The sequence below is a fragment of the Triturus cristatus genome, chromosome 5_1 (genome assembly GCF_964204655.1).
Source record: "Triturus cristatus chromosome 5_1, aTriCri1.1, whole genome shotgun sequence".
NCBI lineage: Eukaryota > Metazoa > Chordata > Amphibia > Caudata > Salamandridae > Triturus > Triturus cristatus.
This window is the reverse complement of record NC_140587.1, coordinates 709,268,284-709,283,090: the sequence shown is the minus strand read 5'-3', so window position 1 is coordinate 709,283,090 and position 14,807 is coordinate 709,268,284. Positions and strand designations below refer to the sequence as shown.

The 14,807-nt window shown below is 41.7% G+C and overlaps 1 protein-coding gene across 1 annotated transcript in view; it reads right to left on the bottom strand.

Moving 5' to 3' along the window:
- GAREM1 (GRB2 associated regulator of MAPK1 subtype 1) overlaps positions 1-14,807 on the bottom strand; it is a 442,505-nt gene that overhangs the window by 80,774 nt on the left and 346,924 nt on the right. The window lies entirely within an intron of this gene.

Sequence of the window (14,807 nt, the reverse complement as noted above, 5' to 3'; positions counted from 1 at the left end):
CATTTTCATAGGACAAAAACGAGTATCTTTGTCAACCTTATTTGTGAAAAACACAGTGGGCCCAGCCATAAGCTGTAGTTGAGCTGAAACAACTCCCTTTAACAGCAGCCTGGTGACATTGTGGGATACAAATGTGCTGATGTCCATGATTTACCAGTATTAGCTGCTGAACCCACATGCCTTGGGAAAAGAAGAGGCCATATGAATTCCCCCCCTTCACTTCCCTATGGGCAGAGGAAACTAGTACTGCCAGTGTGGTGCCGTCTGAGTAAACCGGCTGAATGGGTGGGGGGGGGGGGGGGGGGGAGGAGGTAGTTTTGGCACCGGAGTTTCAGGCGAGGTTAGACTAACCATAATCAGTATTTGGAGAAGTGCGGACATGAAAGATAAGGCAGCCGGGGATGCCTAGAGGCGAAACAGTGACAACACAGATCTGCCTCTCAGAGGACAGAGTCGGGAGAGGAGATGCCAGGTGTAGAGCAGACCATAAGGAAATTGGAAGCCTGGTGCTGTACCTGGCAATGAATATGTAGGCGTTGCTTGGTCCACACTTTGGCATTATATTCATGACCTATTGTGAGATGATCAGAGTGGGTCTAAAATGGCTGTTTAGGTGGCGGAGAAGCCACCGACGGCTCTATTTAATGAAAGAGTAGCAAAGATGGAATGAGATCTTTTTGCTGTCATGGGACGTAGGATAAATAGCACACGTAGCAATAAACTGGGAGCCAGATTAATTTACATGATGCCCCAAAGAAGCAAAAACGAAATTATCAACACAGGTCAGTGAGCAGTAATAGGTATAAAAGCACAAATATGACACTAAAACAGCAAATTAGCCAGATTACATATTCCTATGCAAAGCAGGTGTAATAAAATGCCTAATTTAACTCAAAACAAAGTTAACTACAGCCATGGTGAACCTCAGCGAAGAACTGAATCTCACTTGTTGAGACAAAAAGGTAGGAACAATCATTTGGAGAAATGCTCCAAACCAAGAAAGACTTGGGGTCTTTCTTCAGTGAATGGCCACTCTTTGCGGATAAAAGCGTTCAGAACATCAAAGAAATGGTCGCAAAGAAGTAGGAACCCAACATCCAAAGTAATTCACAACCATGCACCTTCTCTTGCAACAATTGTATACACTGCAATAATATCATGCCAAGAGTGGCAACAAGATCAAGCTTAAGTATAACGGTGACCTTAATACCAAAAACTGCATTTATTCACTAAAATGCCAGCGCAGGTTGTTGTATTTTGGCAAAATTGAGAGGTAAATTCACTAACAACCCCACTGTGCAAACGCTGACCGGGAGTGACACGGGCAGGAGAGGACTCCAATTCCCAGCCGCCCTTGCGCCTCTGGACGTGCTTAAAGCGCCATCGTAGACCCGCGGCGGGTGTAGCCGCTAAGGACCCCACTGTGCAAACGCTGACCGGGAGTGACACGGGCAGGAGAGGACTCCAATTCCCAGCCGCCCCAGCGCCCCTGGATGCTCATAAGGCGCCATTGTAGACCCACGGCTCGGGACGTGCCCGGGCCAAGGGCGGGCCCTTCCACGCCCGTCAGAGGCTGGGCTGGACCTTCTCTCTGAAAATCGGCAAATTTACAAAAGGTACTGGCTATACTCATCGTTTTATTTTTTTTATCATCCACTATTTTCATATTATTTGCTCTAAGATAAAGGCAATTAAACTGGGCAGGAACTGCTAATTATACGATGAGGAAGTGTAGGGGCCGAAATGACCTTTTGGGAGAGGGAATCGTGGGAACACTTGATTCGTTCCTAACTGGTGCAACGTCTGTCTTAGCACACAAAACTGAGATCACAGAACGTCGACTATCCTTGAAGCCGGTCCTCCAAACAAGCCCCGCTCTGATGGCTAAGACACCTCTCCCTACCCCAATACAACCCACACTGCAAACTCAGGTGGAGGAGCCAGGAGAAGGGGGAGCACTGCCCAATCAACCTGCATTGATAACAAAGACCGGATTATCCACCAGGGGTGTAGGGGGTAAAAAGGTCGTGGGAACCAACTTGGAAAAATTAGTTAAGAGAAAAAGAGGGGCTGGCCCACAGAACCACAAACCGGTGAAGGCGCCCAGACAAGCTAAAGTAAGAGGGAACTGTGATGAGGAGGAATCTGTACAAAATATGCAAGAAGGAGAACGTATCTCGGTAACTCCTATAGTATCTGTTGGCCCCTTGACTAATGAGGATAAGTGGCAGAGACTGGAGACCTTAGTAGCCACAATGCTGAATCCCATTATTGCCACTCTGACCCGGATGGAAGGAAAGCTAGTGGACCTATAAACAAAGATGGAAAAAAAACAACACGCACTAGGGACATTGGTGCTCCCATTAAATATAGGGCCACTGGGGACTGACTTAAGTGTAAGAGGAAGGTCGGACCAAGAGACTCAACCTCAAAATACTTTAAATAGCTCAGATGAGAGGGGGACTAATACAAACATCGAGCCCCCATTTATTAACCTCAGCACTGCCCCACCCGGGATCCCGAAGTTGCATTCGAGAGCCGCTTTGAGTAAAGCCAGCAATAGTCAATTATACCGGCAACAGATAAGTGGTATGGACAATGTAACAAACCACCTAATACCACCCTCTAACACAGCTGCTACCTCCCGAAGAGGAATGATGCACGGCATAGGGACATGGCCAGGTAACCAAATAGATCTCCAAAGAGAGGAAAGGGTGAATGTCGGGCCACTACTGAATCGAATACAGACTTTACATCTTCCCCCGGCAGCCGCACCCCTGGTATTGGTTCTAGGAATACACCCTAGTTGACCGAGGGTCAACCAGAATCTACAAGACAATTGATGTGTAAAGCATTACATTGGCTGACAGAAAAATTAAATGGGGGTGGTGGGGGGGGGGGGGGGAGAGAGATGGGAATCTTTCAAGCCGGTTGATTATGGCCAGAAGGGCAGTGTGGGTGGGCCCAGCAAGAAAAGAAATGGTGGGAGATTTAATAATGAATTCATAGATATATTTTGGAGTATCTAGGCAAGGTCACCCTAAAGCATTCTGAAATTGTTGTGTTACCGCTAATGTATTTTTATAAGCCATTTTTCCTGCTATCCCAAAGAAGCTATTTACCTCAGAGGGAGAATCATACTTGGAAGACCCCAGGGGGTTCTTCTATGGTGCAAAGCTTAACTCTCGAGAACCGATTTGCCCCACTGACTGAACTGGAAGCGTGTGATTGACTGCATCCATCCCCGCAAAACTCTGAAACCAACTGTGAGAACCAGGGTAACTTGGCCAGCCCTATTGAAATAATTTCTCACTTACCCGAGCCACAGAGGGGAGTTACCAAAACGGTCCTCAAGATATCCTCATGGAATGTGGCTGGCATTTCCAAAAAATTAAGGGAGGAGAATTGGCTGAAAATATGGCAAGGGCACAACATTGCATGCTTTCAGGAGACATGGTCCACAGACCCAATTTATGTAAATGGGTATTTTTCTTATCAAACCTCGGCTAAACCTTCATCTTCAGGAAGGGCTAAGGGGGGCATTTTGACTTTGACTTTTGACTTTGATCCCATACAATTTCCCAGGGAAAGTAATAAAATGTGAATCTCCAAATGCAAACTCACATTAGAGATATACCAAGAAGGTAGATGGCTTTTAATTAATACTTATAACAATGAGTTTGTCCCAACTAGACATGCTATTGTTGGTGAGGTTGAAAAGGCTTTAGAACACTCCATAGGCAATAGAGGGAACTGTGCTTTTAATATTGTTTGGTTGGGAGACCTTAACATATTTCCCTGCAAATATAATGTAGCGCCTATATGTGGCTTAGAGTATTTGGGTGGCAACATTTTAAACCACTTTGTACACAACGAATATGGTAATTGTTTAAATAAGATGTTAACATCGCGAAATATGGTAATGACAGGCGATCTAGAACTACCATCAGGTAATATGCCAGGAACCTTCCAAAGAAATGGCCTAGAGTCACCTATTGACTATATGTTGGTTACTGCCTCTATTAGCTCTAGAGCCAGCAGGTCGCCAAATCAATTTACAACCTTTAGCGATCATTTCATTCCATCATTACTGATACAAGTATCTATAGGGGAATCCCTACATATTCAAAATGTTGACACCCCAATAGTGGCAAGGAGGATTGGCATACAATTAAAATGGGCCTATGTTGATGAACCTAAACTGACGGCAGAAATTATGTCAACCACACTGAGTAAGATAGTAATTTGCCTAGACCCAGAGGCTGAAGCAGGAGAAACTGTGAAGGCCTTTAGTGATCTCCTAAAGAGGGTAAAACTGGCTCTTACACGAACAAAAGAAACTAACAAGAGGTATAGGGGCTGGTTTGACTCCCCTTGTACATTAGCAAGGAGAGCCTTGCTGCATGCCTTGAAAGGCAGACACAGAATCCCAGAAGAAATCAGGGGACTGCAGGCTACATATAAACTCACTAGGAGAAATAGAGAGAAGCCAATAAAATAAGAAATTTAGGAGGATCTCAACAGAGCAGCAGAAATGGGCAAACCCCGTGACTTCTGGAGGATAGTAAATGCACCACACTTTAAAAATCCTGTAGATCCCACATTAGATAACGTGGATGAGAAAGCATGGATAGCCCATTTTGAGAACATCTTTGCTTTAACCCCTTCAGTGCCCCGCCCTTTCCCCCTCCTGTGCCGGGCCTTTCATTAGCGGGCGGGGTCCATGACGAGATAGTCTCGTCATGGGCACAGCGCAACCGTGCTCCATGACGAGACTATCTCATCATGGGCATTGAAGAGGTTAAGTAGAGATCTCCAAACATCATCTGTCAATATAGAAACAAGCCATCAGGCTCCCCCCTCCTTGTCACTCATAGAAGTAAGGAAAAGCTTGATGTCATGCAGCTCAGGTAAGGCCCCAGGACCGAACGGTGTCCCAATAGATTTTTTTCAAGGAACACCGGAGCTATGAGCACCCCTACTAACGAATGTTATGAATAGTATAGTCCGAATAGGTCCCCCACAGTCCTGGTCCGCAGGTGTCATCGTCCCTATTTATAAAAAAGGGGACACGGCCGATCCAAAAATCTATAGGCCAATTTCGCTGCTGGACACGACAGCAACACTCATGGGCCGGCTCCTCCTTCCTAAGTTAGAGGGATTGGCCAAGGAAAACAACATCTTACTCCAGGCCCAATATGGATTCCAGCAGGGAAGGGGGACCATAGACCAGTGCTTCAATCTGGCACTTATAACAGAAAAATATACCAGGATGAAGGAGGGGAAAATATACATGGCTTTCATGGACCTCTTGGCAGCATTCGACTGTGTGGTCCATGAAAAGCTATGACTATAATGGGGGTTGACACAGCTATATTAAATTTTATTGGACCGTTGTACTCCAATGCCACGGCTTCGGTCAGATATACTAAAAACGGGGACTGTGCACGCTCATTTAAAATTGCCAGAGGAGTAAGGCAGAGATGTGTCCTTGCTCCATTTCTCTTCTCCATTTACACAAATGGAGTAGAAAATGCTCTCATTAAGATTACAAGAGACGTTCCCATATTTAACTCGAAACTCCTACCTATCCTGGCATATGCAGATGATGCAGTGTTGACCAGGACAGGGTGCGGCCTTCAACACCGGATATCCTTGTATGTATCCTTCATGGACTCCATAGGTCTGAGGGTAAATTACACTAAGTCCTTTGCAGTTATAGTGGGTGCAAGGAAAAGAGATAGAACTCCCTACTTACATGTGGAGAAGGAGAGAATAGAGGTGGTTAACTCCTTCCCCTAGTTGGGGGTTCTCTTTGACAAGGATTTATCGTGGTCAAAGTTAGTGGAAGGAAGAAAGGGTGTAATGGAAAGAAGCCTTTCTGCTGTAAAATCATTCGCTAAACAATTAGGTGCTAGACCTCTCCTACCGATAAGAAATATTTATCAGGCCAAAGTTAAGGCAGCAGTAACCTATGGGGCTGGAGTGTGGGGCACAGTAGATATGGGTGCACTCCAATCTACTGAAAATAAGTTTTTTAAATCCTTAGTGGGCCTCCCCGTTTCTGCCTCTAACTATATTTTACACTTAGAACTGAGCCTCCCTTACATCTCAGATACAATACAACTGGCCCCCATCCTCCTGTGGCACTCAATCTGACGGAGGGATACCGTGCAGTTGACGCAAACAATAATAAAGAATTGTTTGCACATGGATAATTGCAGGATGTCCAGATGGTTGGGTTTTGTAGAAACACTCGAATAAAATTGGCCTTTCTCAACAGTTTAAAGATCCATCTTAATGTAGAAAGGTTTCAAAGCAAAAGATTAAAAGTGTGTTTCTGAAGATGGTGGATTATGAGAGAAGGGAAAACCATAGAGAGAAGGATGCAGTTGTAACCTTTCACTCAAACCCTCCAGTCACAGAGAGAGGATTTTTTTATTTGGCAGATGTCACTAACGCACAACATAGATTTATACTCCTGAGGTTTCGACTGAACATGATCCCACTCATGTTAGGTTACCCTGACAAAACATAGAAACATGCTGATCTAATTTTATGCCCATGTGACAAACTGTCAAAACAAACTGGTTTGCATTTAGTCTTATTCTGAAGGCTATACGAGAAGGAAAGGAATGACTACCTAAAACCGCTATTAAGGAAAATGAATTTTAACCAATGCCGGGTAGCATTATATTTTTTTTAAATTTGATCTGACCCCTTGATATGTTTTTGTTAGCTTCGTTCCTATGGGCCTGCTTGAAAAAAAGAGGGAGATATCATCAATCACAGGGTTTGCTACTTGATAATTATTTCAGACTATTGAAGACCTGGTAGGGTGATGACTGGTTTCAAAATATGAAAAAGCATTGGCTGCTTTAATTTTAAATTATGGATGGATAATTGCTTACATTGATAATGAATATTGAAAATATATATTTTTTTAATCGTGTTCTTTTATTATCATTCTGTATTTGATCGAATAAAGAATATGACTGTGAGAGGAAAATCAAAGTGTGCACTACTGAACATAAAAGTGACACACATGAAGCCAACATCAAATCGCCTGTGGCAGTGCACATTTTCAAAATCATAAGCATAATGTCTCGTTGTCGTGATTCCAAATATTAGAAGCTTTAGAAGAAAGAAAAAGTGAAAGTTGTTACAAAGAGGTATTCGATGTATGAAAAACCTTGATACCTTGCAACGGAATTGTTTAAATGATCGTTAGAAATGTGTTCTTTTTTGACAATGCATTACTGCTGCTCGATACATATTCGGTAACATGCATACGTTTGTTATTCTTCAATGTGAGTCAGGTATTGGCACAGCAGTGTATTTCCATACTTCGATCCCCAGTTTCTCTTTTTGTTCTTTTTCTCTTTATCATTTTCATACCAGCACAGAAGGGTTGCTTACATTCTCTGTCATTTACAGGCACGCTAAACCGGACTAGCTAAGTTTTTTAGTACAGTTATCATGAGACCTTTAATCTGACTCCAACTATAGAACTATATTTGCCTGATCACTGAATTTAGCACATTAAAAGGGCAGCCATATTTAATAAACTTTACAGGTCTTTTCAAACATGTATTAAACGCGCAAATGAGTCAGGGCATGATATTATAAAGATGCTACACAGAGCCCCAAACACATATTCAAACCTCAATCGACAACAGGAGGAAGTTTTGATATTCCAACCGCACTGCAGGAGTCTGAAGACACATGGGACACTTGGTAACCCACACTTTTATTTATGTACAAATAGCGTCAAATACTGATTCATTCAATGTATCATTAGTGGTCTTCGATGGCTGTATCCCAGAGCTGGAAATTAGTTGGTTTGCACTGGATCCTGGATCCACAGCTGTGTGTGGCCAGATCAGGGATCCGGCCGAGAGAGGGAAATACGCTGAATTCATCCTGGTGTCACTTTCAGACAGTGGGACACAATTCAGCAGGGCCCACGCGTTACCTGCATTCTGTTAGAAACAGCAACCTTATTCTCAATTCCAGCTGGGCACAAACAAAGGCCTGATTTAAAGGGCCATCAGTTCTTCTTTATGAGTAATTACACTAATTATGATTTAAATGTCACATACTCATTTATTTTGTATTTAGTTCTTTTTTAGCCCTACTCATCACTGTGTATGTAGGGTGTCCGAGCGCTTTACATCACACACAGAGACAAAATAAATCATACAAGTGTGTAAATAAATGGACAGCAATTGTTAATACAATGCAGGTTATAAGATGTAGGAATCACTTATCGTCCATACGTTGTAGAGATTTTATATGTTATGAGTGAACGGTTGGGAGAAACACAAAGTCAGGATACAAAAACGTAATGCAGTGATTGGGGGTGTCTGTACAAACAAGATTTATTAATTCCCAGAGGAGCTCTTCTTTGCAATCTAAGAATAACAACAGAGTGAGGAAAAAAACGAATAAGGATCTAAACCCAGGACTTACAGTCTGCTTTCAGCTCTTGGATGCCGATAAGTAGATCAGTGTGCTATATTAGAAGAATTGCAACTTATGACCTGGAGGTAACAAGATGAGCTCGGTGTCAAAAGCAGTAGTCCACTTACATATCTACATAAAATACAAATCTGTGCTCTGCATGTTCCACAATGTGCTTTGGAGCAAGCACATTAACCCTCTATGCTACTTGGAGTCAAAACTATAAATGGACAAAACACAGAACTCGCCCAGAACTGCATTAACTACCAGTTATCTTACCTTAAATGTGAGAGGCGCACAAAGATCTCTACAGCAGGTGTCTTAACCCTGCAAGATATTTTAAAATGCAGCCTTAGTGACCAATTAAGTAAGCTAGATCATTGTTACTGTCACCTTTGTCCTTGTTGCCAATTTCTTTGCAGCAGATTTGTTTTAATACATATATACGTTGACTGCCAGACTCTGCTTTTCAAACTCCGCCCCTCATGGCCCTACTCCCTTTCCTCTGCTACACTTTGACCCCCAGCATAAGGGTTCCCAGAGTAAATGTTTTCCAACTCCAGAACTGCTGTATACATTTTTCCAACATTGTAGCACATACTCATCATTAGATCACGGTCCAAAGGTCATATTTCAGGAGCTTTTAGCAGCTTATTAATTGAAAGTCAGCACATCACAAGATGGTGGCTCTGGTCGCTAGGACTTTAACACACAGTCCAGGACACGTGACAACTCATGTTGGGTGCCGGGCAGGGCTTTTGGTGGGTCGGTCCTGCCGGTGCTCAGCACAGGCAGTTCTGAAAAGCAAGCGCTGAGACAAGTCCCTATTGGGCTCTCCATTTTTCCCCACAAACTCAAGGTGAAAAAAAAAATGTACTCTGCAGCGGTGCCACTCTTCACAGCCTTTGAGATAACTGCAAAGAGACTTGTTATAGTTCTTACACAGCCACCTCATTTCAAAGCTGAAGCATTTTCAATATTCTATACAAGGAAGCCATAGTTCTTGCTTATGTACATATGCAACTAACAGCCATTGACCAAGCCAATAGTCCTGACTTGTTGTAGGTGTATTGTTACTTGTATTATGTATCTGAATGCAATGACAGAAGCAGCAAAATACCAGTCGGGCCGCACACTATGCTAAGCAAAGATTTTTAGCTTGGGCGTTGCAAGCCACGCCCTTAACTGCTCCGACCACGTCTCTTTGAGAGACCCCCCCATTTTTTTCATCCCACTTAAAGCCCTGGTGCCGTGTATGCTGCAGGACCGATATACAAATTCTACCCCCTCAAACACCTGATGGAAATCGGGAGACATTATGCTATTTCCCCCAGAGTCGCGTGAGTTTCTAGATACGCACACACTTGGTCATTTTTTTTAAATCTTGTTTGTATTCCTGAAGTGATTCAGTTTATTGGCTTCGGTACACTGAACACACGATGCTGCAGCTTAGTAGGTCAGCATCATTGACCATAATGACGTTGTTTTCAGAATGGAACACTCAGCTAGAGCAAAGTCGATTCAATCAGAACGCCAATGGCCTGCATTTCAGTTTCAGTTCCAACATAAGCAAGGCTGCTTCAGCAGCCCAATTAGAATGCATGTAGTTGTAGTAAACATTACGCACCAGGTATTAAATATTGCGGCGAACCACAGGCAGTGACGTGAAAGATATCTTAACAAATTATTTTTCTATCATGTGGAAGATGACGATGAAGAAAGACTGATAAGTGACTTTCCAGTAGGTTAATGGTTGAGGATTAGATGTAATATTCTATACATGTTAATGTATCAGGTGCCACACTAGCATTCCAAAATGTTCATTACATAATTGGTAACAGCTGTGCAGCTGAAGGTGTCCATAAGGAAAATGTTTTTTTTTTTTTTTTTAAATCGCTAATAACTGTACAAACCTTTTTAATAAAAATATGTCTTCATGAAAGTGCAGGTCCCATCTGGGACCACATTCAAACCTAATACACATGGCACATCTGCACAAATACATGCAATAGTAGTCATGCAGAAACATCAAGCTCAAAACAACAATGCCCATTGGTGTATGTTGTCTAAAAAACGTGAAAAAGTCATTCACTGCCCAACAAAATCATAAGACTATGGAAACAGGAAACATCTTACACCAATACCTACAACGTAAGGGTGTATACCTTTAACATGAGAATGTAAAATACACACAAGTACACAGAACACATCAATATATCTCCCATTGCATGTATGGCATTTGTAAGATATGCCGCTAGACCTCACCGAAATTGCTTTCAAAGTTAGAAATGTGGCATAACAATGGGAGTGGTCTGTCAGGGTGAAGCTATTCAAACGTACACACCCACTATTTATGAGAGGTGTGTTGATGGGAGGGGATATATGCTTTTGCTTAGATAATGGGCACCACCCTGTCCCCCAAGTCTAAACTTAAAGGAAATTCACAAATGCTTTGTAACACACATCTGTTCCCCCCAGGCAGTCCTAAGTAAAATGTGAAAATTGGCGGAGTAATTGTGAGTGGCATTATGTGAGGGAACTCCAATCACCTCTCTTTTCACAGGGTGGATGTGGCAGAGATTGTTGTGTAAACATTTTGGTATTAGAGAAAAATGTTTACTTGGTTTTATATTTTCCAATTTCAATAACCTACATTTCAACCGAGGTATGTATCAGTGCTTGCCAGGTTTTGAGAATTATACGATGAGGTATACCTTAAGAAATGACTTAGATGTAACGTACAACATTCATAAGTTACACCATTTTTGTAAACTGGTTGCCTAATTCATATATTTAAGGCACTTAGGTTTGCAAACCTCAATTGCATATTTGAAATCTGACTAGAAATAGAGATGGCTATTTTTGCACCGTTTACATGTTAGCAACTTGCGGCCTTTCGTTCCCCAATCTCACTACTGACAAAAATAAAGATGCCTTCTAGGAGTGGGTTGATTACACGCCACAGCCCCACAAGGGAAAACAGTTTTTTTTCCCTGCAGAAAGCAACACACAGAAAGGTCCAGGAAACAGGGGACATAGCCTCAGAAACTGATAGGGGATTACATAACGAGCAGATGGAATAGCTAAAGGCCAAGCAATAAACTCAACTGAATGTGTGAAGTGTCAGAGGTAGTGGTTATTGTGTACAGGGCCAGAGGTACTGACCAAGGGCGATAGCACCAGTGCCTTCAGTCGCAGGCTGGGACATAGTAGCACTATAAATACAAATCACATGTTCCCACTGCAGCAAGCAGGATTCAATTCTATGACTGTCTGGCTAAACACAAAGGCATTGCTCATGATTGCATTAACCAACTGAGCTTTCATAATGTAATAGAGTGTTTTTCCCTAAGATTACATTAACTTGCATCTTTTTTCTAATTAAAGGGTGTTTTTTATTTCATGTGAATTTACCTGATGGTGAAAGGTTAACGAAATAGTTGCATAATATTCTGTCGTTTTTAGCCACATCTCTGGCCCCAACCCCACTGAACTCCGGATCACAGATCCTATCATTTTTTTCACACACTTCAAGGGCTGGACTTAGCCAGAGGAGGTCCTAAACAAGAAGATTAGACACTATTTAAACAAATTACCATTTTCTACACCAAATCTAACTGTGAAGGATACACTCATTCTAAAATAAGTGCAAAAAATGTATGCCCGTTTTAAATAAAAGCGTTCCTTCTCAAATGAAACAAACATATGTCATACTACGATAATCCAATTTTAAACCTCCTGTAAATTCTAAAGTTGACATTTGGATACTGGCCTAGGAATGCGTCTGATGGGCGGTCTCTTGTAAAGCTCGTTTTTTTAGTTTTAGAAACCAGGTGCTCAGCAAGTTAAAAGGTACTATGAATAAGAATCCAGGCTTATTTCGGGGACAAAACAAAATCAGAATCGAGGAGCTACCGATGGAGTCTCACTTCCTTTGGAGACATAGCATCACAAACATGAAGAACTGAAAAAAGAATCTGAGTGGCCTGAATAGTTTTTAAAGAGTTGAAATGTCTTGCAAAATATCAGATACTAGACCATGCAGTATTAATTTACACAAAACGAATTTATATTCCATGAACACATATAGAGAAACATAAGCACCTTTTTAATCAAACCCACTTGGCTGTTGCATGGTTACATACTTTTTCAAAAGGATATGGTCCCCAATGACTTCAATTCTTTTGTAGCTTGGCTTGCTCCACCGATGAATATTCAACTACATGTGGACGTTACACAATTAGCCATAGATCGCACTGCTTCTGTTATCAGCACCAAAGAGCTGGGTGAATGAACAGTGGCAGCTACCTGCGTTTTTAGCCTCTTTTCGACTTTGTACAGATTAAAAATTCAATAATAAAATGTACTTATTTTCACATGAATGTTCAGGGTGCCTTTCTAACACAGCCACATACATATATGGCCTTGTTTTAAAACTTGCTTGGATGTGTTCCCAACTCGTAAACTGCTTTTGAATTTGCTTTCCACGAAAATAGTTCTCACAATTTAAAAATTAAATGTTCTGTCCCATTTTGGGAAGCAACTTCAAGACCTGCTCACTGTTCTACGTCTCTCTATATTTTGCACCAGTACTAGAAGTCCTGAGTTTGCCATATTTATAACAGCAATTAGTACTTGCCCAGTCAATAGTGAGCGGATTTTTGGTGGTTCGCAAAAGCCCAAGCAATAAATACAAAAATTACTTTAAAATCTGTATTTATCTTGTCAGTTGCTGCGCTTCAAAGAAAGATGTCAAATGTCAAACTAGGTCTTCTGACAGATTGCAGCTTATATTTTTAACATTGGGATTAGTGTTTACAAATACCAACTGCTCTCACTTTGCAGTCAGAGAAAGAGAAGTAAAGTGAATTATGAGTCAGTATGCTGGGGTATAGGGAGTGTGAAAGCTAAGGCTGTAGGGTGTCAGTTTTTGTACCATACAACGAAATGCAAATACCTGTAAATGAACACTTTCAGAAGTTAGGAAAGCAAAAAGGAGGCTTTTTTTGTAATTCTGAATTGTAATGAAAGAACAGATTTTAATAGGATCAAAACAAATCAAGACCCCTTGGTGATGATCGAATGATAAATATTTACTGAACACAGATTTCCAAACATTATCATTTGAATGCAAGATAGTTTTAGCAGTAAAACGTATGTCTGTGCAAACGTTGTGGCCATGTCAACGGAAAACGTGCGGTCCGTAAATGATAGTTAACTACCGCACGATGCTTTAGTTACATTAAAAAAATTGCACACCTCATGTCCATTAAAGCTAGGAGGATTGCGAAATGTTGTCACTCTAAAAATTGGATCATGGCTCCAAAAAGTTTGGGAAGCACTGCTCTGCTCCTTAACCCCTTCTGTGCCACGCCCTTTCCCCCTCCTGTGCCGGGCGTTTTATTAGTGGGTGGGGTTCATGACGAGATAGTCTCGTCATGGGCACAGCGCGACCGTGCTCCATGATGAGACTATCTCGTCATGGGCACTGAAGAGGTTAAACTTTCAGGGCCATACAAACAAGCAAGGATTTTGTGGCAAAAAATATTTTTTTCCAAAATATCCTAATATTTCGTGGTGGCGTCTGGAAACTGTTTATTTTAAGTCTGAGCAGTCATCATTTATTTTATTGCAACCCTAAAAATACACATTTCCCAGTTTGCCAAACCCCTCGATCACATTTTAACTTGTAGCCACCTCGCCCAACTGAAAACACTGTATTAAGTTCTACATGCTACATTTAAAGTGCAACGTTCTACATCTTCTGACACTCTTTTGGTTGAATACTCAGCTGATAACACTTATTTTTTTTCTGCAAATACCTATAGATTTTATTCTATTTTTTTCTATGGCCATTTTGAACACCCATATCAAATGTTCTGGTACGCAAAAAAAAAAAAAAAAGGATATATATATATATATATAGATATCTATCTTTAGGCTGTTTTGTCACTTTTGTCAGCGGATAGCTGTTTCCTAAAGAGTTTTCAAACAATGTTCAATGTTTGTATTCAGTGGCGTAGCTAGGGTGTAGAATTTTGGGCCAAGTCCAACCTCAATTACCAAATATCCACCCACCATTGACCCCTGTTGAGCGTTAAGCAGCCAGTTCAACGAAGACACGGGGTGGAAGAGAGGCATTGATACGTTTTGCAGTGTTTTACAACAGAGACTTTTCTGCATCCACTGCATGTTTCGTAGACCTATTAATGTGTATGAAAGAATTCAGTTACACATATTCTGGGATCATGTAGAAATGAAAAGAAGGACTCTGCAGGGGCGTGTGTTCACTGTGCTGAGCCGCCCCAAGGGCCATTTCACCTTTTCTCTCCCGTTCTCATCAA